The 23,469-nt window shown below is 40.3% G+C and overlaps 1 long non-coding RNA gene across 2 annotated transcripts; it reads left to right on the top strand.

The window, feature by feature from the left end:
* Window positions 1-1,062: 1,062 nt before the first annotated feature.
* On the top strand, window positions 1,063-14,418 carry LOC126749648 (uncharacterized). Of its 2 annotated transcripts, none has more exons than XR_007665228.1 (3): window positions 1,063-1,158; window positions 4,166-4,281; window positions 14,161-14,418. It is a non-coding gene; the product is annotated as an uncharacterized LOC126749648 (long non-coding RNA). The 2 variants fall into 2 exon arrangements; XR_007665229.1 differs by lacking the exon at window positions 4,166-4,281 and adding an exon at window positions 2,702-2,817.
* The last annotated feature ends 9,051 nt before the right edge of the window (window positions 14,419-23,469 follow it).

Here is a 23,469-nt window from a genome sequence, read left to right as displayed (position 1 = left end):
ACACATCTCGTGAGAGTTTCTGATCGGATCCTGTTATAACCCGGTGTTTTCGTAATCTCGGTGACCCAAATAAGACGCTGGCATACTTAGTTTGATTTCGAAAAAAATCAATTTTTGGTGAAAAAATTCGATACGGGGGGGTATACCCGAAAAATGAAAAAAACCCATCTTTGAAGGTCGATATCTCGGATTCTATGGGAGCTATGGAGAAAACTCCAACGGTTTTGTCTTAGTTTCGTCATTCTGAATCCAACAAGACCATTCGCAAGGTCGTAGCTCTTACGATAGCCGAGATATGGCATTTTTGATGCCCATTTTTGGCCTCAAAAACGGACGTCGAAAACGACTTTTTCAGGATTTTCAAAGTGCTCTCATTCCCTTAGTTCTGCTCGGATCCTGTTATAACCCGGTGTTTTCGTAATCTAGGTGACCCAAATCAGACGCTGGTATACTTGGTTTAATTTCGAAAAAAATAAATTTTTGGTGAAAAAATTCGATACGGGGGGGTATACCCGAAAAATGAAAAAACCCAAACTTTGAAGGTCGATATCTCGGCTTCTATGGAAGCTCTCGGGAAAATTCCAACGGTTTTGTCTTAGTTTTATCATTCTGAATCCAACGAGACCATCCGCAAGGTCGTAGCTCTTACGATAGCCGAGATATGGCATTTTTGATGTCCATTTTTGGCCACAAAAACGGACGTCGAAAACGACTTTTTCAGGATTTTCAAAGTGCTCTCATTCCCCTAGTTCTGCTCGGATCCTGGTATAACGCGGTGTTTTCGTAATCTAGGTGACCCAAATAAGACGCTGGTATACTTAGTTTGATTTCGAAAAAAATCAATTTTTGGTGAAAAAATTCGATACGGGGGGGTATACCCGAAAAATGAAAAAACCCAAACTTTGAAGGTCGATATCTCGGCTTCTATGGGAGCTATGGAGAAAACTCCAACGGTTTTGTCTTAGTTTCGTCATTCTGAATCCGACAAGACCATCCGCAAGGTCGTAGCTCTTACGATAGCCGAGATATGGCATTTTTGATGTCCATTTTTGGCCACAAAAACGGACGTCGAAAACGACTTTTTTAGGATTTTCAAAGTGCTCTCATTCCCTTAGTTCTGCTCGGATCCTGTTATAACCCGGTGTTTTCGTAATCTAGGTGACCCAAATAAGACGCTGGTATACTTAGTTTGATTTTGAAAAAAATCAATTTTTGGTGAAAAAATTCGATACGGGGGGGTATACCCGAAAAATGAAAAAACCCAAATTTTGAAGGTCGATATCTCGGCTTCTATGGGGGCTATCGGGAAAATTCCAACGGTTTTGTCTTAATTTTGTCATTCTAAATCCAACGAGACCATCCGCAAGGTCGTAGCTCTTACGTAAGCCGAGATATAGCAATTTGGATGCCCATTTTTGGCCTCAAAAACAGACGTCAAAAACGACTTTTTCAGGATTTTTAAAGTGCTCTCATTCCCTTAGTTTTGCTCGAATCCTGTTATAACCCGGTGTTTTCGTAATCTAGGTGACCCAAATAAGACGCTGGTATACTTAGTTTGATTTCGAAAAAAATCAATTTTTGGTGAAAAAATTCGATACGGGGGGGTATACCCGAAAAATGAAAAAACCCAAACTTTGAAGGTCGATATCTCGGCTTCTATGGGAGCTATCGGGAAAATTCCAACAGTTTTGTTTTAGTTTCGTCATTTTGAATCCAACGAGACCATCCGCTCGGCTTCTATGGGAGCTATCGGGAAAATTCCAACGGTTTTGTCTTAGTTTAGTCATTCTGAATCCAACGAGACCATCCGCAAGGTCGTAGCTCTTACGTAAGCCGAGATATGGCAATTTGGATGCCCATTTTTGGCCTCAAAAACAGACGTCAAAAACGACTTTTTCAGGATTTTTAAAGTGCTCTCATTCCCTTAGTTCTGCTCGGATCCTGTTATAACCCGGTGTTTTCGTAATCTAGGTGACCCAAATAAGACGCTGGTATACTTAGTTTGATTTTGAAAAAAATCAATTTTTGGTGAAAAAATTCGATACGGGGGGGTATACATGAAAAATAAAAAAACCCAAATTTTGAAGGTCGATATCTCGGCTTCTATGGGAGCTATCGGGAAAATTCCAAAGGTTTTGTCTTAGTTTTGTCATTCTGATCCAACGAGACCATCCGCAAGGTCGTAGCTCTTACGTAAGCCAAGATATGGCAATTTGGATGCCCATTTTGGCCTCAAAAACAGACGTCAAAAACGACTTTTTCAGGATTTTTAAAGTGCTCTCATTCCCTTAGTTCTGCTCGGATCCTGTTATAACCCGGTGTTTTCGTAATCTAGGTGACCCAAATAAGACGCTGGTATACTTAGTTTGATTTTGAAAAAAATCAATTTTTTTTGAAAAAATTCGATACGGGGGGGTATACATGAAAAATGAAAAAACCCAAATTTTGAAGGTCGATATCTCGGCTTCTATGGGAGCTATCGGAAAAATTCCAACGGTTTTGTCTTAGTTTTGTCATTCTGAATCCAACGAGACCATCCGCAAGGTCGTAGCTCTTACGATAGCCGAGATATGGCATTTTTGATGCCCATTTTTGGCCTCAAAAACGGACGTCGAAAACGACTTTTTCAGGATTTTCAAAGTGCTCTCATTTCCTTAGTTCTGCTCGGATCCTGTTATAACCCGGTGTTTTCGTAATCTAGGTGACCCAAATAAGACGCTGGTATACTTAGTTTGATTTCAAAAAAAATCAATTTTTGGTGAAAAAATTCGATACGGGGGGGTATACCCGAAAAATGAAAAAACCCAAACTTTGAAGGTCGATATCTTGGCTTCTATGTGAGCTATGGAGAAAACTTTAACGGTTTTGTCTTAGTTTCGTCATTCTGAATCCAATGAGATCATCCACAAGGTCGTAGCTCTTACGATAGCCGAAATATGGCATTTTTGATGCCTATTTTTGGCCTCAAAAACGGACGTCGAAAACAACTTATTCAGGATTTTCAAAGTGCTTTCATTCCCTTAGTTCTGATCGGATCCTGTTATAACCCGGTGTTTTCGTAATCTCGGTGACCCAAATAAGACGCTGGCATACTTAGTTTGATTTCGAAAAAAATCAATTTTTGGTGAAAAAATTCGATACGGGGGGGTATACCCGAAAAATGAAAAAAACCCATCTTTGAAGGTCGATATCTCGGATTCTATGGGAGCTATGGAGAAAACTCCAACGGTTTTGTCTTAGTTTCGTCATTCTGAATCCGACAAGACCATCCACAAGGTCGTAGCTCTTACGATAACCGAGATATGGCATTTTTGATGCCCATTTTTGGCCACAAAAACGGACGTCGAAAACGACTTTTTCAGGATTTTCAAAGTGCTCTCATTCCCTTAGTTCTGCTCGGATCCTGTTATAACCCGGTGTTTTCGTAATCTAGGTGACCCAAATCAGACGCTGGTATACTTAGTTTAATTTCGAAAAAAATAAATTTTTGGTGAAAAAATTCGATACGGGGGGGTATACCCGAAAAATGAAAAAACCCAAACTTTGAAGGTCGATATCTCGGCTTCTATGGAAGCTCTCGGGAAAATTCCAACGGTTTTGTCTTAGTTTTATCATTCTGAATCCAACGAGACCATCCGCAAGGTCGTAGCTCTTACGATAGCCGAGATATGGCATTTTTGATGTCCATTTTTGGCCACAAAAACGGACGTCGAAAACGACTTTTTCAGGATTTTCAAAGTGCTCTCATTCCCCTAGTTCTGCTCGGATCCTGGTATAACGCGGTGTTTTCGTAATCTAGGTGACCCAAATAAGACGCTGGTATACTTAGTTTGATTTTGAAAAAAATCAATTTTTGGTGAAAAAATTCGATACGGGGGGGTATACCCGAAAAATGAAAAAACCCAAACTTTGAAGGTCGATATCTCGGCTTCTATGGGAGCTATGGAGAAAACTCCAACGGTTTTGTCTTAGTTTCGTCATTCTGAATCCGACAAGACCATCCGCAAGGTCGTAGCTCTTACGATAGCCGAGATATGGCATTTTTGATGCCCATTTTTGGCCTCAAAAACGGACGTCGAAAACGACTTTTTCAGGATTTTCAAAGTGCTCTCATTTCCTTAGTTCTGCTCGGATCCTGTTATAACCCGGTGTTTTCGTAATCTAGGTGACCCAAATAAGACGCTGGTATACTTAGTTTGATTTCAAAAAAAATCAATTTTTGGTGAAAAAATTCGATACGGGGGGGTATACCCGAAAAATGAAAAAACCCAAACTTTGAAGGTCGATATCTTGGCTTCTATGTGAGCTATGGAGAAAACTTTAACGGTTTTGTCTTAGTTTCGTCATTCTGAATCCAATGAGATCATCCACAAGGTCGTAGCTCTTACGATAGCCGAAATATGGCATTTTTGATGCCTATTTTTGGCCTCAAAAACGGACGTCGAAAACAACTTATTCAGGATTTTCAAAGTGCTTTCATTCCCTTAGTTCTGATCGGATCCTGTTATAACCCGGTGTTTTCGTAATCTCGGTGACCCAAATAAGACGCTGGCATACTTAGTTTGATTTCGAAAAAAATCAATTTTTGGTGAAAAAATTCGATACGGGGGGGTATACCCGAAAAATGAAAAAAACCCATCTTTGAAGGTCGATATCTCGGATTCTATGGGAGCTATGGAGAAAACTCCAACGGTTTTGTCTTAGTTTCGTCATTCTGAATCCGACAAGACCATCCACAAGGTCGTAGCTCTTACGATAACCGAGATATGGCATTTTTGATGCCCATTTTTGGCCACAAAAACGGACGTCGAAAACGACTTTTTCAGGATTTTCAAAGTGCTCTCATTCCCTTAGTTCTGCTCGGATCCTGTTATAACCCGGTGTTTTCGTAATCTAGGTGACCCAAATCAGACGCTGGTATACTTAGTTTAATTTCGAAAAAAATAAATTTTTGGTGAAAAAATTCGATACGGGGGGGTATACCCGAAAAATGAAAAAACCCAAACTTTGAAGGTCGATATCTCGGCTTCTATGGAAGCTCTCGGGAAAATTCCAACGGTTTTGTCTTAGTTTTATCATTCTGAATCCAACGAGACCATCCGCAAGGTCGTAGCTCTTACGATAGCCGAGATATGGCATTTTTGATGTCCATTTTTGGCCACAAAAACGGACGTCGAAAACGACTTTTTCAGGATTTTCAAAGTGCTCTCATTCCCCTAGTTCTGCTCGGATCCTGGTATAACGCGGTGTTTTCGTAATCTAGGTGACCCAAATAAGACGCTGGTATACTTAGTTTGATTTTGAAAAAAATCAATTTTTGGTGAAAAAATTCGATACGGGGGGGTATACCCGAAAAATGAAAAAACCCAAACTTTGAAGGTCGATATCTCGGCTTCTATGGGAGCTATGGAGAAAACTCCAACGGTTTTGTCTTAGTTTCGTCATTCTGAATCCGACAAGACCATCCGCAAGGTCGTAGCTCTTACGATAGCCGAGATATGGCATTTTTGATGTCCATTTTTGGCCACAAAAACGGACGTCGAAAACGACTTTTTTAGGATTTTCAAAGTGCTCTCATTCCCTTAGTTCTGCTCGGATCCTGTTATAACCCGGTGTTTTCGTAATCTAGGTGACCCAAATAAGACGCTGGTATACTTAGTTTGATTTTGAAAAAAATCAATTTTTGGTGAAAAAATTCGATACGGGGGGGTATACCCGAAAAATGAAAAAACCCAAATTTTGAAGGTCGATATCTCGGCTTCTATGGGGGCTATCGGGAAAATTCCAACGGTTTTGTCTTAGTTTTGTCATTCTGAATCCAACGAGACCATCCGCAAGGTCGTAGCTCTTACGTAAGCCGAGATATAGCAATTTGGATGCCCATTTTTGGCCTCAAAAACAGACGTCAAAAACGACTTTTTCAGGATTTTTAAAGTGCTCTCATTCCCTTAGTTCTGCTCGAATCCTGTTATAACCCGGTGTTTTCGTAATCTAGGTGACTTAAATAAGACGCTGGTATACTTAGTTTGATTTCGAAAAAAATCAATTTTTGGTGAAAAAATTCGATACGGGGGGGTATACCCGAAAAATGAAAAAACCCAAACTTTGAAGGTCTATATCTCGGCTTCTATAGAAACTATCGGGAAAATTCCAACGGTTTTCTCTTAGTTTCGTCATTCTGAATCCAACGAGACCATCCGCAAGGTCGTAGCTCTTACGATAGCCGAGATATGGCAATTTTGATGCCCATTTTTGGCCTCAAAAACGGACGTCGAAAACGACTTTTTCAGGATTTTCAAAGTGCTCTCATTCCCTTAGTTCTGCTCGGATCCTGTTATAACCCGGTGTTTTCGTAATCTAGGTGACCCAAATAAGACGCTGGTATACTTAGTTTGATTTTGAAAAAAATCTATTTTTAGTGAAAAAATTCGATACGGGGGGGATACCCGAAAAATGAAAAAACCCAAATTTTGAAGGTCGATATCTCGGCTTCTATGGGAGCTATGGAGAAAACTCCAACAGTTTTGTCTTAGTTTCGTCATTCTGAATCCGACGAGACCATCCGCAAGGTCGTAGCTCTTACGATAGCCGAGATATGGCATTTTTGATGCCAATTTTTGGCCACAAAAACGGACGTCGAAAACGACTTTTTCAGGATTTTCAAAGTGCTCTCATTCCCCTAGTTCTGCTCGGATCCTGGTATAACGCGGTGTTTTCGTAATCTAGGTGACCCAAATAAGACGCTGGTATACTTAGTTTGATTTCGAAAAAAATCAATTTTTGGTGAAAAAATTCGATACGGGGGGGTATACCCGAAAAATGAAAAAACCCAAACTTTGAAGGTCGATATCTCGGCTTCTATGGGAGCTATGGAGAAAACTCCAACGGTTTTGTCTTAGTTTCGTCATTCTGAATCCGACAAGACCATCCGCAAGGTCGTAGCTCTTACGATAGCCGAGATATGGCATTTTTAATGTCCATTTTTGGCCACAAAAACGGACGTCGAAAACGACTTTTTTAGGATTTTCAAAGTGCTCTCATTCCCTTAGTTCTGCTCGGATCCTGTTATAACCCGGTATTTTCGTAATCTAGGTGACCCAAATAAGACGCTGGTATACTTAGTTTGATTTTGAAAAAAATCAATTTTTGGTGAAAAAATTCGATACGGGGGGGTATACCCGAAAAATGAAAAAACCCAAATTTTGAAGGTCGATATCTCGGCTTCTATGGGAGCTATCGGGAAAATTACAACGGTTTTGTCTTAGTTTCGTCATTCTGAATCCGACGAGACCATCCGCAAGGTCGTAGCTCTTACGTTAGCCGAGATATGGCAATTTTGATGCCCATTTTTGGCCTCAAAAACGGACGTCGAAAACGACTTTTTCAGGATTTTCAAAGTGCTCTCATTCCCTTAGTTCTGCTCGGATCTTGTTATAACCTGGTGTTTTTGTAATCTAGGTGACCCAAATAAGACGGTGGTATACTTAGTTTGATTCCGAAAAAAATCAATTTTTGGTGAAAAAATTCGATACGGGGTATACCCGAAAAATGAAAAAACCCAAACTTTGAAGGTCTATATCTCGGCTTCTATGGGAACTATCGGGAAAACTCGAACGGTTTTGTCTTAGTTTTGTCATTCCGAATCCGACGAGACCATCCGCAAGGTCGTAGCTCTTACGTTAGCCGAGATATGGCATTTTTGATGCCCATTTTTGGCCACAAAAACGGACGTCGAAAACGACTTTTTCAGGATTTTCAAAGTGCTCTCATTCCCTTAGTTCTGCTCGGATCTTGTTATAACCTGGTGTTTTTGTAATCTAGGTGACCCAAATAAGACGGTGGTATACTTAGTTTGATTCCGAAAAAAATCAATTTTTGGTGAAAAAATTCGATACAGGGTATACCCGAAAAATGAAAAAACCCAAACTTTGAAAATCGATATCTCCGCTTCTATGGGAGCTATGGAGAAAACTCCAACGGTTTTATCTTAGTTTCGTCATTCTGAATCCGACGAGACCATCCGCAAGGTCGTAGCTCTTACGTTAGCCGAGATATGGCATTTTTGATGCCCATTTTTGGCCTCAAAAACGGACGTCGAAAACGACTTTTTCAGGATTTTCAAAGTGCTCTCATTCCCTTAGTTCTGCTCGGATCCTGTTATAACCCGGTGTTTTCGTAATCTAGGTGACCCAAATAAGACGCTAATATACTTAGTTTGATTTCGAAAAAAATCAATTTTTGGTGAAAAAATTCGATACGGGGGGGGTATACCCAAAAAATGAAAAAACCCAAACTTTGAAGGTCGATATCTCGGCTTCTATGGGAGCTATCGGGAAAATTTCAACGGTTTTGTCTTAGTTTCGTCATTCTGAATCCAATGAGATCATCCGCAAGGTCGTAGCTCTTACGATAGCCGAGATATGGCATTTTTGATGCCCATTTTTGGCCTCAAAAACGGACGTCGGAAACGACTTTTTCAGGATTTTCAAAGTGCTCTCATTCCCTTAGTTCTGCTCGGATCCTGTTATAACCCGGTGTTTTCGTAATCTAGGTGACCCAAATAAGACGCTGGTATACTTAGTTTGATTTCGAAAAAAATCAATTTTTGGTGAAAAAATTCGATACGGGGGGGTATACCCGAAAAATGAAAAAACCCAAACTTTGAAGGTCGATATCTCGGCTTCTATGGGAGCTATCATGAAAATTACAACGGTTTTGTCTTAGTTTCGTCATTCTGAATCCGACGAGACCATCCGCAAGGTCGTAGCTCTTACGTTAGCCGAGATATGGCAATTTTGATGCCCATTTTTAGCCTCAAAAACGGACGTCGAAAACGACTTTTTCAGGATTTTCAAAGTGCTCTCATTCCCTTAGTTCTGCTCGGATCCTGTTATAACCTGGTGTTTTTGTAATCTAGGTGACCCAAATAAGACGCTGGTATACTTAGTTTGATTTCGAAAAAAATCTATTTTTAGTGAAAAAATTCGATACGAGGGGGATACCCGAAAAATGAAAAAACCCAAATTTTGAAGGTCGATATCTCGGCTTCTATGGGAGCTATGGAGAAAACTCCAACAGTTTTGTCTTAGTTTCGTCATTCTGAATCCGACGAGACCATCCGCAAGGTCGTAGCTCTTACGATAGCCGAGATATGGCATTTTTGATGCCCATTTTTGGCCACAAAAACGGACGTCGAAAACGACTTTCTCAGGATTTTCAAAGTGCTCTCATTCCCTTAGTTCTGCTCGGATCCTGGTATAACCCGGTGTTTTCGTAATCTAGGTGACCCAAATAAGACGCTGGTATACTTAGTTTGATTTCGAAAAAAATCAATTTTTGGTGAAAAAATTCGATACGGGGGGGTATACCCGAAAAATGAAAAAACCCAAACTTTGAAGGTCTATATCTCGGCTTCTATGGGAACTATCGGGAAAATTCCAACGGTTTTGTCTTAGTTTTGTCATTCTGAATCCAACGAGACCATCCGCAAGGTCGTAGCTCTTACGTTAGCCGAGATATGGCAATTTTGATGCCCATTTTTGGCCTCAAAAACGGACGTCGAAAACGACTTTTTCAGGATTTTCAAAGTGCTCTCATTCCCTTAGTTCTGCTCGGATCTTGTTATAACCTCGTGTTTTTGTAATCTAGGTGACCCAAATAAGACGCTGGTATACTTAGTTTGATTTCGAAAAAACTCTCACGAGATGTGTAAAAATTCGATACAGGGGGGTATACCCGAAAAAATGAAAAAACCCAAACTTTGAAGGTCGATATCTCGGCTTCTATGGGAGCTATCGGGAAAATTCCAACGGTTTTGTCTTAGTTTTGTCATTCTGAATCCAACGAGACCATCCGCAAGGTCGTAGCTCTTACGATAGCCGAGATATGGCATTTTTGATGCCCATTTTTGGCCTCAAAAAACGGACGTCGAAAACAACTTTTTCAGGATTTTCAAAGTGCTCTCATTCCCTTAGTTCTGCTCGGATCCTGTTATAACCCGGTGGTTTCGTAATCTAGGTGACCCAAATAAGACGCTGGTATACTTAGTTTGATTTCGAAAAAAAATCAATTTTGGTAAAAAAATTCGATACGGGGGGGTATACCCGAAAAATGAAAAAACCCAAACTTTGAAGGTCGATATCTCGGCTTCTATGTATGCTATCGGGAAAATTCTAACGGTTTTGTTTTAGTTTCGTCATTTTGAATCCAACGAGACCATCCGCAAGGTCGTAGCTTTTTCGATAGCCGAGATATGGCATTTTTGATGCCCATTTTTGGCCTCAAAAACGGACGTCGAAAACGACTTTTTCAGGTTTTTTAAAGTGCTCTCATTCCCTTAGTTCTGCTCGGATCCTGTTATAACCCGGTGTTTTCGTAATCTAGGTGACCCAAATAAGACGCTGGTATACTTTGTTTGATTTCGAACAAAAATCAATTTTTGGTGAAAAAATTCAATACGGGGGGGTATACCCGAAAAATGAAAAAAACCCAAATTTTGAAGGTCGATATCTCGGCTTCTATGGGAGCTATCGGAAAAATTTCAACGGTTTTGTCTTAGTTTCGTCATTCTGAATCCAATGAGATCATCCACAAGGTCGTAGCTCTTACGATAGCCGAGATATGGCATTTTTGATGCCTATTTTTGGCCTCAAAAACGGACGTCGAAAACAACTTTTTCAGGATTTTCAAAGTGCTTTCATTCCCTTAGTTCTGATCGGATCCTGGTATAACCCAATGTTTTCGTAATCTAGGTGACCCAAATAAGACGCTGGCATACTTAGTTTGATTTCGAAAAAAATCAATTTTTGGTGAAAAAATTCGATACGGGGGGGTATACCCGAAAAATGAAAAAACCCAAACTTTGAAGGTCGATATCTCGGCTTCTATGGGAGCTATCGGGAAAATTACAACGGTTTTGTCTTAGTTTCGTCATTCTGAATCCGACGAGACCATCCGCAAGGTCGTAGCTCTTACGTTAGCCGAGATATGGCAATTTTGATGCCCATTTTTGGCCTCAAAAACGGACGTCGAAAACGACTTTTTCAGGATTTTCAAAGTGCTCTCATTCCCTTAGTTCTGCTCGGATCTTGTTATAACCTGGTGTTTTTGTAATCTAGGTGACCCAAATAAGACGGTGGTATACTTAGTTTGATTCCGAAAAAAATCAATTTTTGGTGAAAAAATTCGATACGGGGTATACCCGAAAAATGAAAAAACCCAAACTTTGAAGGTCTATATCTCGGCTTCTATGGGAACTATCGGGAAAACTCGAACGGTTTTGTCTTAGTTTTGTCATTCCGAATCCGACGAGACCATCCGCAAGGTCGTAGCTCTTACGTTAGCCGAGATATGGCATTTTTGATGCCCATTTTTGGCCACAAAAACGGACGTCGAAAACGACTTTTTCAGGATTTTCAAAGTGCTCTCATTCCCTTAGTTCTGCTCGGATCTTGTTATAACCTGGTGTTTTTGTAATCTAGGTGACCCAAATAAGACGGTGGTATACTTAGTTTGATTCCGAAAAAAATCAATTTTTGGTGAAAAAATTCGATACGGGGTATACCCGAAAAATGAAAAAACCCAAACTTTGAAAATCGATATCTCCGCTTCTATGGGAGCTATGGAGAAAACTCCAACGGTTTTATCTTAGTTTCGTCATTCTGAATCCGACGAGACCATCCGCAAGGTCGTAGCTCTTACTTTAGCCGAGATATGGCATTTTTGATGCCCATTTTTGGCCTCAAAAACGGACGTCGAAAACGACTTTTTCAGGATTTTCAAAGTGCTCTCATTCCCTTAGTTCTGCTCGGATCCTGTTATAACCCGGTGTTTTCGTAATCTAAGTGACCCAAATAAGACGCTAATATACTTAGTTTGATTTCGAAAAAAATCAATTTTTGGTGAAAAAATTCGATACGGGGGGGGTATACCCAAAAAATAAAAAAACCCAAACTTTGAAGGTCGATATCTCGGCTTCTATGGGAGCTATCGGGAAAATTTCAACGGTTTTGTCTTAGTTTCGTCATTCTGAATCCAATGAGATCATCCGCAAGGTCGTAGCTCTTACGATAGCCGAGATATGGCATTTTTGATGCCCATTTTTGGCCTCAAAAACGGACGTCGGAAACGACTTTTTCAGGATTTTCAAAGTGCTCTCATTCCCTTAGTTCTGCTTGGATCCTGTTATAACCCGGTGTTTTCGTAATCTAGGTGACCCAAATAAGACGCTGGTATACTTAGTTTGATTTCGAAAAAAATTCAATTTTTGGTGAAAAAATTCGATACGGGGGGGGTATACCCGAAAAATGAAAAAACCCAAACTTTGAAGGTCGATATCTCGGCTTCTATGGGAGCTATCATGAAAATTACAACGGTTTTGTCTTAGTTTCGTCATTCTGAATCCGACGAGACCATCTGCAAGGTCGTAGCTCTTACGTTAGCCGAGATATGGCAATTTTGATGCCCATTTTTAGCCTCAAAAACGGACGTCGAAAACGACTTTTTCAGGATTTTCAAAGTGCTCTCATTCCCTTAGTTCTGCTCGGATCCTGTTATAACCCAGTGTTTTCGTAATCTAGGTGACCCAAATAAGACGCTAATATACTTAGTTTGATTTCGAAAAAAATCAATTTTTGGTGAAAAAATTCGATACGGGGGGGGGTATACCCAAAAAATGAAAAAACCCAAACTTTGAAGGTCGATATCTCGGCTTCTATGGGAGCTATCGGGAAAATTTCAACGGTTTTGTCTTAGTTTCGTCATTCTGAATCCAATGAGATCATCCGCAAGGTCGTAGCTCTTACGATAGCCGAGATATGGCATTTTTGATGCCCATTTTTGGCCTCAAAAACGGACGTCGGAAACGACTTTTTCAGGATTTTCAAAGTGCTCTCATTCCCTTAGTTCTGCTCGGATCCTGTTATAACCCGGTGTTTTCGTAATCTAGGTGACCCAAATAAGACGCTGGTATACTTAGTTTGATTTCGAAAAAAATCAATTTTTGGTGAAAAAATTCGATACGGGGGGGTATACCCGAAAAATGAAAAAACCCAAACTTTGAAGGTCGATATCTCGGCTTCTATGGGAGCTATCATGAAAATTACAACGGTTTTGTCTTAGTTTCGTCATTCTGAATCCGACGAGACCATCCGCAAGGTCGTAGCTCTTACGTTAGCCGAGATATGGCAATTTTGATGCCCATTTTTAGCCTCAAAAACGGACGTCGAAAACGACTTTTTCAGGATTTTCAAAGTGCTCTCATTCCCTTAGTTCTGCTCGGATCCTGTTATAACCTGGTGTTTTTGTAATCTAGGTGACCCAAATAAGACGCTGGTATACTTAGTTTGATTTCGAAAAAAATCTATTTTTAGTGAAAAAATTCGATACGAGGGGGATACCCGAAAAATGAAAAAACCCAAATTTTGAAGGTCGATATCTCGGCTTCTATGGGAGCTATGGAGAAAACTCCAACAGTTTTGTCTTAGTTTCGTCATTCTGAATCCGACGAGACCATCCGCAAGGTCGTAGCTCTTACGATAGCCGAGATATGGCATTTTTGATGCCCATTTTTGGCCACAAAAACGGACGTCGAAAACGACTTTCTCAGGATTTTCAAAGTGCTCTCATTCCCTTAGTTCTGCTCGGATCCTGGTATAACCCGGTGTTTTCGTAATCTAGGTGACCCAAATAAGACGCTGGTATACTTAGTTTGATTTCGAAAAAAATCAATTTTTGGTGAAAAAATTCGATACGGGGGGGGTATACCCGAAAAATGAAAAAACCCAAACTTTGAAGGTCTATATCTCGGCTTCTATGGGAACTATCGGGAAAATTCCAACGGTTTTGTCTTAGTTTTGTCATTCTGAATCCAACGAGACCATCCGCAAGGTCGTAGCTCTTACGTTAGCCGAGATATGGCAATTTTGATGCCCATTTTTGGCCTCAAAAACGGACGTCGAAAACGACTTTTTCAGGATTTTCAAAGTGCTCTCATTCCCTTAGTTCTGCTCGGATCTTGTTATAACCTCGTGTTTTTGTAATCTAGGTGACCCAAATAAGACGCTGGTATACTTAGTTTGATTTCGAAAAAAATCAATTTTTGGTGAAAAAATTCGATACAGGGGGGTATACCCGAAAAATGAAAAAACCCAAACTTTGAAGGTCGATATCTCGGCTTCTATGGGAGCTATCGGGAAAATTCCAACGGTTTTGTCTTAGTTTTGTCATTCTGAATCCAACGAGACCATCCGCAAGGTCGTAGCTCTTACGATAGCCGAGATATGGCATTTTTGATGCCCATTTTTGGCCTCAAAAACGGACGTCGAAAACAACTTTTTCAGGATTTTCAAAGTGCTCTCATTCCCTTAGTTCTGCTCGGATCCTGTTATAACCCGGTGTTTTCGTAATCTAGGTGACCCAAATAAGACGCTGGTATACTTAGTTTGATTTCGAAAAAAATCAATTTTTGGTAAAAAAATTCGATACGGGGGGGTATACCCGAAAAATGAAAAAACCCAAACTTTGAAGGTCGATATCTCGGCTTCTATGTATGCTATCGGGAAAATTCTAACGGTTTTGTTTTAGTTTCGTCATTTTGAATCCAACGAGACCATCCGCAAGGTCGTAGCTTTTTCGATAGCCGAGATATGGCATTTTTGATGCCCATTTTTGGCCTCAAAAACGGACGTCGAAAACGACTTTTTCAGGTTTTTTAAAGTGCTCTCATTCCCTTAGTTCTGCTCGGATCCTGTTATAACCCGGTGTTTTCGTAATCTAGGTGACCCAAATAAGACGCTGGTATACTTTGTTTGATTTCGAAAAAAATCAATTTTTGGTGAAAAAATTCAATACGGGGGGGTATACCCGAAAAATGAAAAAACCCAAATTTTGAAGGTCGATATCTCGGCTTCTATGGGAGCTATCGGAAAAATTTCAACGGTTTTGTCTTAGTTTCGTCATTCTGAATCCAATGAGATCATCCACAAGGTCGTAGCTCTTACGATAGCCGAGATATGGCATTTTTGATGCCTATTTTTGGCCTCAAAAACGGACGTCGAAAACAACTTTTTCAGGATTTTCAAAGTGCTTTCATTCCCTTAGTTCTGATCGGATCCTGGTATAACCCAATGTTTTCGTAATCTAGGTGACCCAAATAAGACGCTGGCATACTTAGTTTGATTTCGAAAAAAATCAATTTTTGGTGAAAAAATTCGATACGGGGGGGTATACCCGAAAAATGAAAAAACCCAAACTTTGAAGGTCGATATCTCGGCTTCTATGGGAGCTATCGGGAAAATTACAACGGTTTTGTCTTAGTTTCGTCATTCTGAATCCGACGAGACCATCCGCAAGGTCGTAGCTCTTACGTTAGCCGAGATATGGCAATTTTGATGCCCATTTTTGGCCTCAAAAACGGACGTCGAAAACGACTTTTTCAGGATTTTCAAAGTGCTCTCATTCCCTTAGTTCTGCTCGGATCTTGTTATAACCTGGTGTTTTTGTAATCTAGGTGACCCAAATAAGACGGTGGTATACTTAGTTTGATTCCGAAAAAAATCAATTTTTGGTGAAAAAATTCGATACGGGGTATACCCGAAAAATGAAAAAACCCAAACTTTGAAGGTCTATATCTCGGCTTCTATGGGAACTATCGGGAAAACTCGAACGGTTTTGTCTTAGTTTTGTCATTCCGAATCCGACGAGACCATCCGCAAGGTCGTAGCTCTTACGTTAGCCGAGATATGGCATTTTTGATGCCCATTTTTGGCCACAAAAACGGACGTCGAAAACGACTTTTTCAGGATTTTCAAAGTGCTCTCATTCCCTTAGTTCTGCTCGGATCTTGTTATAACCTGGTGTTTTTGTAATCTAGGTGACCCAAATAAGACGGTGGTATACTTAGTTTGATTCCGAAAAAAATCAATTTTTGGTGAAAAAATTCGATACGGGGTATACCCGAAAAATGAAAAAACCCAAACTTTGAAAATCGATATCTCCGCTTCTATGGGAGCTATGGAGAAAACTCCAACGGTTTTATCTTAGTTTCGTCATTCTGAATCCGACGAGACCATCCGCAAGGTCGTAGCTCTTACTTTAGCCGAGATATGGCATTTTTGATGCCCATTTTTGGCCTCAAAAACGGACGTCGAAAACGACTTTTTCAGGATTTTCAAAGTGCTCTCATTCCCTTAGTTCTGCTCGGATCCTGTTATAACCCGGTGTATTCGTAATCTAAGTGACCCAAATAAGACGCTAATATACTTAGTTTGATTTCGAAAAAAATCAATTTTGGTGAAAAAATTCGATACGGGGGGGGTATACCCAAAAAATAAAAAAACCCAAACTTTGAAGGGTCGATATCTCGGCTTCTATGGGAGCTATCGGGAAAATTTCAACGGTTTTGTCTTAGTTTCGTCATTCTGAATCCAATGAGATCATCCGCAAGGTCGTAGCTCTTACGATAGCCGAGATATGGCATTTTTGATGCCCATTTTTGGCCTCAAAACGGACGTCGGAAACGACTTTTTCAGGATTTTCAAAGTGCTCTCATTCCCTTAGTTCTGCTTGGATCCTGTTATAACCCGGTGTCTTTCGTAATCTAGGTGACCCAAATAAGACGCTGGTATACTTAGTTTGATTTTCGAAAAAAATCAATTTTTGGTGAAAAAATTCGATACGGGGGTGGCTATACCCGAAAAATGAAAAAAACCAGCTCTCACGAGATGTGTCGGCTTCTATGGGAGCTATCATGAAAATTACAACGGTTTTGTCTTAGTTTCGTCATTCTGAATCCGACGAGACCATCTGCAAGGTCGTAGCTCTTACGTTAGCCGAGATATGGCAATTTTGATGCCCATTTTTAGCCTCAAAAACGGACGTCGAAAACGACTTTTTCAGGATTTTCAAAGTGCTCTCATTCCCTTAGTTCTGCTCGGATCCTGTTATAACCCAGTGTTTTCGTAATCTAGGTGACCCAAATAAGACGCTGGTATACTTAGTTTGATTTCGAAAAAAATCAATTTTTGGTGAAAAAATTCGATACGGGGGGGGTATACCCGAAAAATGAAAAAACCCAAACTTTGAAGGTCGATATCTCGGCTTCTATGGGAGCTATCGGGAAAATTCCAACGGTTTTGTCTTAGTTTTGTCATTCTGAATCCAACGAGACCATCCGCAAGGTCGTAGCTCTTACGATAGCCGAGATATGGCATTTTTGATGCCCATTTTTGGCCACAAAAACGGACGTCGAAAACGACTTTTTCAGGATTTTCAAAGTGCTCTCATTCCCTTAGTTCTGCTCGAATCCTGTTATAACCCAGTGTTTTCGTAATCTAGGTGACCCAAATAAGACGCTGGTATAATTAGTTTGATTTCGAAAAAAATCAATTTTTGGTGAAAAAATTCGATACGGCCCCCCCGTATAACTGATCCTGGTATAACCCGGTGTTTTCGTAATCTAGGTGACCCAAATAAGACGCTGGTATAATTAGTTTGATTTCGAAAAAAATCAATTTTTGGTGAAAAAATTCGATACGGCCCCCCCGTATAACTGATCCTGGTATAACCCGGTGTTTTCGTAATCTAGGTGACCCAAATAAGACGCTGGTATAATTAGTTTGATTTCGAAAAAAATCAATTTTTAGTGAAAAAATTCGATACGGGGGGGTATACCCGAAAAATGAAAAAACTCAAATTTTGAAGGTCGATATCTCGGCTTCTATGTATGCTATCGGGAAAATTCCAACGGTTTTGTTTTAGTTTCGTCATTTTGAATCCAACGAGACCATCCGCAAGGTCGTAGCTTTTACGATAGCCGAGATATGGCATTTTTGATGCCCATTTTTGGCCTCAAAAACGGACGTCGAAAACGACTTTTTCAGGATTTTCAAAGTGCTCTCGTTCCCTTAGTTCTGCTCGGATCCTGGTATAACCCGGTGTTTTCGTAATCTAGGTGACCCAAATAAGACGCTGGTATACTTAGTTTGATTTCGAAAAAAATCAATTTTTGGTGAAAAAATTCGATACGGGGGGGTATACCCGAAAAATGAAAAAAACCAAACTTTGAAGGTCGATATCTCGGCTTCTATGGGAGCTATCGGGAAAATTCCAACGGTTTTGTCTTAGATTTGTCATTCTGAATCCAACGAAACCATCCGCAAGGTCGTAGCTCTTACGATAGCCGAGATATGGCATTTTTGATGCCCATTTTTGGCCACAAAAACGGACGTCGAAAACGACTTTTTCAGGATTTTCAAAGTGCTCTCATTCCCTTAGTTCTGCTCGGATCTTGTTATAACCTGGTGTTTTCGTAATCTAGGTGACGCAAATAAGACGCTGGTATACTTAGTTTGATTTCGAAAAAAATCAATTTTTGGTGAAAAAATTCGATACGGGGGGGTATACCCAAAAAATGAAAAAACCCAAACTTTGAAGGTCGATATCTCGGCTTCTATGGGAGCTATCGGGAAAATTACAACGGTTTTCTCTTAGTTTCGTCATTCTGAATCCGACGAGACCATCCGCAAGGTCGTAGCTCTTACGTTAGCCGAGATATGGCAATTTTGATGCCCATTTTTGGCCTCAAAAACGGACGTCGAAAACGACTTTTTCAGGATTTTCAAAGTGCTCTCATTCCCTTAGTTCTGCTCGGATCTTGTTATAACCTGGTGTTTTTGTAATCTAGGTGACCCAAATAAGACGCTGGTATACTTAGTTTGATTTTGAAAAAAATCAATTTTTGGTGAAAAAATTCGATACGGGGGGGTATACCCAAAAAATGAAAAAACCCAAATTTTGAAGGTCGATTCTCGGCTTCTATGGGAGCTATCGGGAAAATTACAACGGTTTTGTCTTAGTTTCGTCATTCTGAATCCGACGAGACCATCCGCAAGGTCGTAGCTCTTACGTTAGCCGAGATATGGTAATTTTGATGCCCATTTTTGGCCTCAAAAACGGACGTCGAAAACGACTTTTTCAGGATTTTCAAAGTGCTCTCATTCCCTTAGTTCTGCTCGGATCCTGGTATAACCCGGTGTTTTCGTAATCTAGGTGACCCAAATAAGACGCTGGTATACTTAGTTTGATTTCGAAAAAAATCAATTTTTGGTGAAAAAATTCGATACGGGGGGAGGTATACCCAAAAAATGAAAAAACTCAAACTTTGAAGGTCGATATCTCGGCTTCTATGGGAGCTATGGAGAAAACTCCAACGGTTTTGTCTTAGTTTCGTCATTCTGAATCCGACGAGACCATCCGCAAGGTCGTAGCTCGTACGATAGCCGAGATATGGCATTTTTGATGCCCATTTTTGGCCTCAAAAACGGACGTCGAAAACGACTTTTTCAGGATTTTCAAAGTGCTCTCATTCCCTTAGTTCTGCTCGAATCCTGTTATAACCCGGTGTTTTCGTAATCTAGGTGACCCAAATAAGACGCTGGTATACTTAGTTTGATTTCGAAAAAAATCAATTTTTGGTGAAAAAATTCGATACTGGGGGTATACCCGAAAAATGAAAAAACCCAAACTTTGAAGGTCGATATCTCCGCTTCTATGGGAGCTATGGAGAAAACTCCAACGGTTTTGTCTTAGTTTCGTCATTCTGAATCCGACGAGACCATCCGCAAGGTCGTAGCTCTTACTTTAGCCGAGATATGGCATTTTTGATGCCCATTTTTGGCCTCAAAAACGGACGTCGAAAACAACTTTTTCAGGATTTTCAAAGTGCTTTCATTCCCTTAGTTCTGATCGGATCCTGGTATAACCCGGTGTTTTCGTAATCTAGGTGACCCAAATAAGACGCTGGCATACTTAGTTTGATTTCGAAAAAAATCAATTTTTGGTGAAAAAATTCGATACGGGGGGGTATACCCGAAAAATGAAAAAACCCAAACTTTGAAGCTCGATATCTCCGCTTCTATGGGAGCTATGGAGAAAACTCCAACGGTTTTGTCTTAGTTTCGTCATTCTGAATCCGACGAGACCATCCGCAAGGTCGTAGCTCGTACGATAGCCGAGATATGGCATTTTTGATGCCCATTTTTGGCCTCAAAAACGGACGTCGAAAACGACTTTTTCAGGATTTTCAAAGTGCTCTCATTCCCTTAGTTCTGCTCGAATCCTGTTATAACCCGGTGTTTTCGTAATCTAGGTGACCCAAATAAGACGCTGGTATACTTAGTTTGATTTCGAAAAAAATCAATTTTTGGTGAAAAAATTCGATACGGGGAGGTATACCCAAAAAATGAAAAAACCCAAACTTTGAAGGTCGATATCTCGGCTTCTATGGGAGCTATCGGGAAAATTTCAACGGTTTTGTCTTAGTTTCGTCATTCTGAATCCAATGATATCATCCACAAGGTCGTAGCTCTTACGATAGCCGAGATATGGCATTTTTGATGCCTATTTTTGGCCTCAAAAACGGACGTCGAAAACAACTTTTTCAGGATTTTCAAAGTGCTTTCATTCCCTTAGTTCTGATCGGATCCTGGTATAACCCGGTGTTTTCGTAATCTAGGTGACCCAAATAAGACGCTGGCATACTTAGTTTGATTTCGAAAAAAATCAATTTTTGGTGAAAAAATTCGATACGAGGGGGTATACCCGAAAAATGAAAAAACCCAAACTTTGAAGGTCGATATCTCGGCTTCTATGGGAGCTATGGAGAAAACTCCAACGGTTTTGTCTTAGTTTCGTCATTCTAAATCCGACGAGACCATCCGCAAGGTCGTAGCTCTTACGATAGCCGAGATATGGCATTTTTGATGCCCATTTTTGGCCACAAAAACGGACGTCGAAAACGACTTTTTCAGGATTTTCAAAGTGCTCTCATTCCCTTAGTTCTGCTCGGATCCTGTTATAACCTGGTGTTTTCGTAATCTAGGTGACCCAAATAAGACGCTGGTATACTTAGTTTGATTTCGAAAAAAATCAATTTTTGGTGAAAAAATTCGATACGGCCCCCCCGTATAACTGATCCTGGTATAACCCGGTGTTTTCGTAATCTAGGTGACCCAAATAAGACGCTGGTATAATTAGTTTGATTTCGAAAAAAATCAATTTTTAGTGAAAAAATTCGATACGGGGGGGATACCCGAAAAATGAAAAAACCCAAATTTTGAAGGTCGATATCTCGGCTTCTATGGGAGCTATGGAGAAAACTCCAACAGTTTTGTCTTAGTTTCGTCATTCTGAATCCGACGAGACCATCCGCAAGGTCGTAGCTTTTACGATAGCCGAGATATGGCATTTTTGATGCCCATTTTTGGCCTCAAAAACGGACGTCGAAAACGACTTTTTCAGGATATTCAAAGTGCTCTCATTCCCTTAGTTCTGCTTGGATCCTGTTATAACCCGGTGTTTTCGTAATCTAGGTGACCCAAATAAGACGCTGGTATACTTAGTTTGATTTCGAAAAAAATCAATTTTTGGTGAAAAAATTCGATACGGGGGGGTATACCCGAAAAATGAAAAAACCCAAACTTTGAAGGTCGATATCTCGGCTTCTATGGGAGCTATGGAGAAAACTCCAACGGTTTTGTCTTAGTTTCGTCATTCTGAATCCGACGAGACCATCCGCAAGGTCGTAGCTCTTACGTTAGCCGAGATATGGCATTTTTGATGCCCATTTTTGGCCACAAAAACGGACGTCGAAAACGACTTTTTCAGGATTTTCAAAGTGCTCTCATTCCCTTAGTTCTGCTCGGATCCTGGTATAACCCGGCGTTTTCGTAATCTAGGTGACCCAAATAAGACGCTGGTATACTTAGTTTGATTTCGAAAAAAATCAATTTTTGGTGAAAAAATTCGATACGGGGGGAGGTATACCCAAAAAATTAAAAAACCCAAACTTTGAAGGTCGATATCTCGGCTTCTATGGGAGCTATGGAGAAAACTCCAACGGTTTTGTCTTAGTTTCGTCATTCTGAATCCGACGAGACCATCCGCAAGGTCGTAGCTCTTACGTTAGCCGAGATATGGCATTTTTGATGCCCATTTTTGGCCACAAAAACGGACGTCGAAAACGACTTTTTCAGGATTTTCAAAGTGCTCTCATTCCCTTAGTTCTGCTCGGATCTTGTTATAACCTGGTGTTTTCGTAATCTAGGTGACCCAAATAAGACGCTAGTATAATTAGTTTGATTTCGAAAAAAATCAATTTTTAGTGAAAAAATTCGATACGGGGGGGATACCCGAAAAATGAAAAAACCCAAATTTTGAAGGTCGATATCTCGGCTTCTATGGGAGCTATGGAGAAAACTCCAACAGTTTTGTCTTAGTTTCGTCATTCTGAATCCGACGAGACCATCCGCAAGGTCGTAGCTTTTACGATAGCCGAGATATGGCATTTTTGATGCCCATTTTTGGCCTCAAAAACGGACGTCGAAAACGACTTTTTCAGGATATTCAAAGTGCTCTCATTCCCTTAGTTCTGCTTGGATCCTGTTATAACCCGGTGTTTTCGTAATCTAGGTGACCCAAATAAGACGCTGGTATACTTAGTTTGATTTCGAAAAAAATCAATTTTTGGTGAAAAAATTCGATACGGGGGGGTATACCCGAAAAATGAAAAAACCCAAACTTTGAAGGTCGATATCTCGGCTTCTATGGGAGCTATCGGGAAAATTCCAACGGTTTTGTCTTAGTTTTGTCATTCTGAATCCAACGAGACCATCCGCAAGGTCGTAGCTCTTACGATAGCCGAGATATGGCAATTTTGATGCCTATTTTTGGCCTCAAAAACGGACGTCGAAAACGACTTTTTCAGGATTTTCAAAGTGCTTTCATTCCCTTAGTTCTGCTTGGATCCTGTTATAACCCGGTGTTTTCGTAATCTAGGTGACCCAAATAAGACGCTGGTATACTTAGTTTGATTTCGAAAAAAATCAATTTTTGGTGAAAAAATTCGATACGGGGGGGTATACCCGAAAAATGAAAAAACCCAAACTTTGAAGGTCGATATCTCGGCTTCTATGGGAGCTATCGGGAAAATTTCAACGGTTTTGTCTTAGTTTCGTCATTCTGAATCCAATGAGATCATCCACAAGGTCGCAGCTCTTACGATAGCCGAGATATGGCATTTTTGATGCCTATTTTTGGCCTCAAAAACGGACGTCGAAAACAACTTTTTCAGGATTTTCAAAGTGCTTTCATTCCCTTAGTTCTAATCGGATCCTGGTATAACCCGATGTTTTCGTAATCTAGGTGACCCAAATAAGACGCTGGCATACTTTGTTTGATTTCGAAAAAAATCAATTTTTGGTGAAAAAATTCGATACGGGGGGGTATACCCGAAAAATGAAAAAACCCAAATTTTGAAGGTCGATATCTCGGCTTCTATGGGAACTATCGGGAAAATTCAAACGGTTTTGTCTTAGTTTCGTCATTTTGAATCCAACGAGACCATCCGCAAGGTCGTAGCTTTTACGATAGCCGAGATATGGCAATTTTGATGCCTATTTTTGGCCTCAAAAA

Source organism: Anthonomus grandis, unplaced genomic scaffold (genome assembly GCF_022605725.1).
Source record: "Anthonomus grandis grandis unplaced genomic scaffold, icAntGran1.3 ctg00000459.1, whole genome shotgun sequence".
Lineage (NCBI taxonomy): Eukaryota > Metazoa > Arthropoda > Insecta > Coleoptera > Curculionidae > Anthonomus > Anthonomus grandis.
This window is presented reverse-complemented; position numbering and strand designations above follow the sequence as displayed.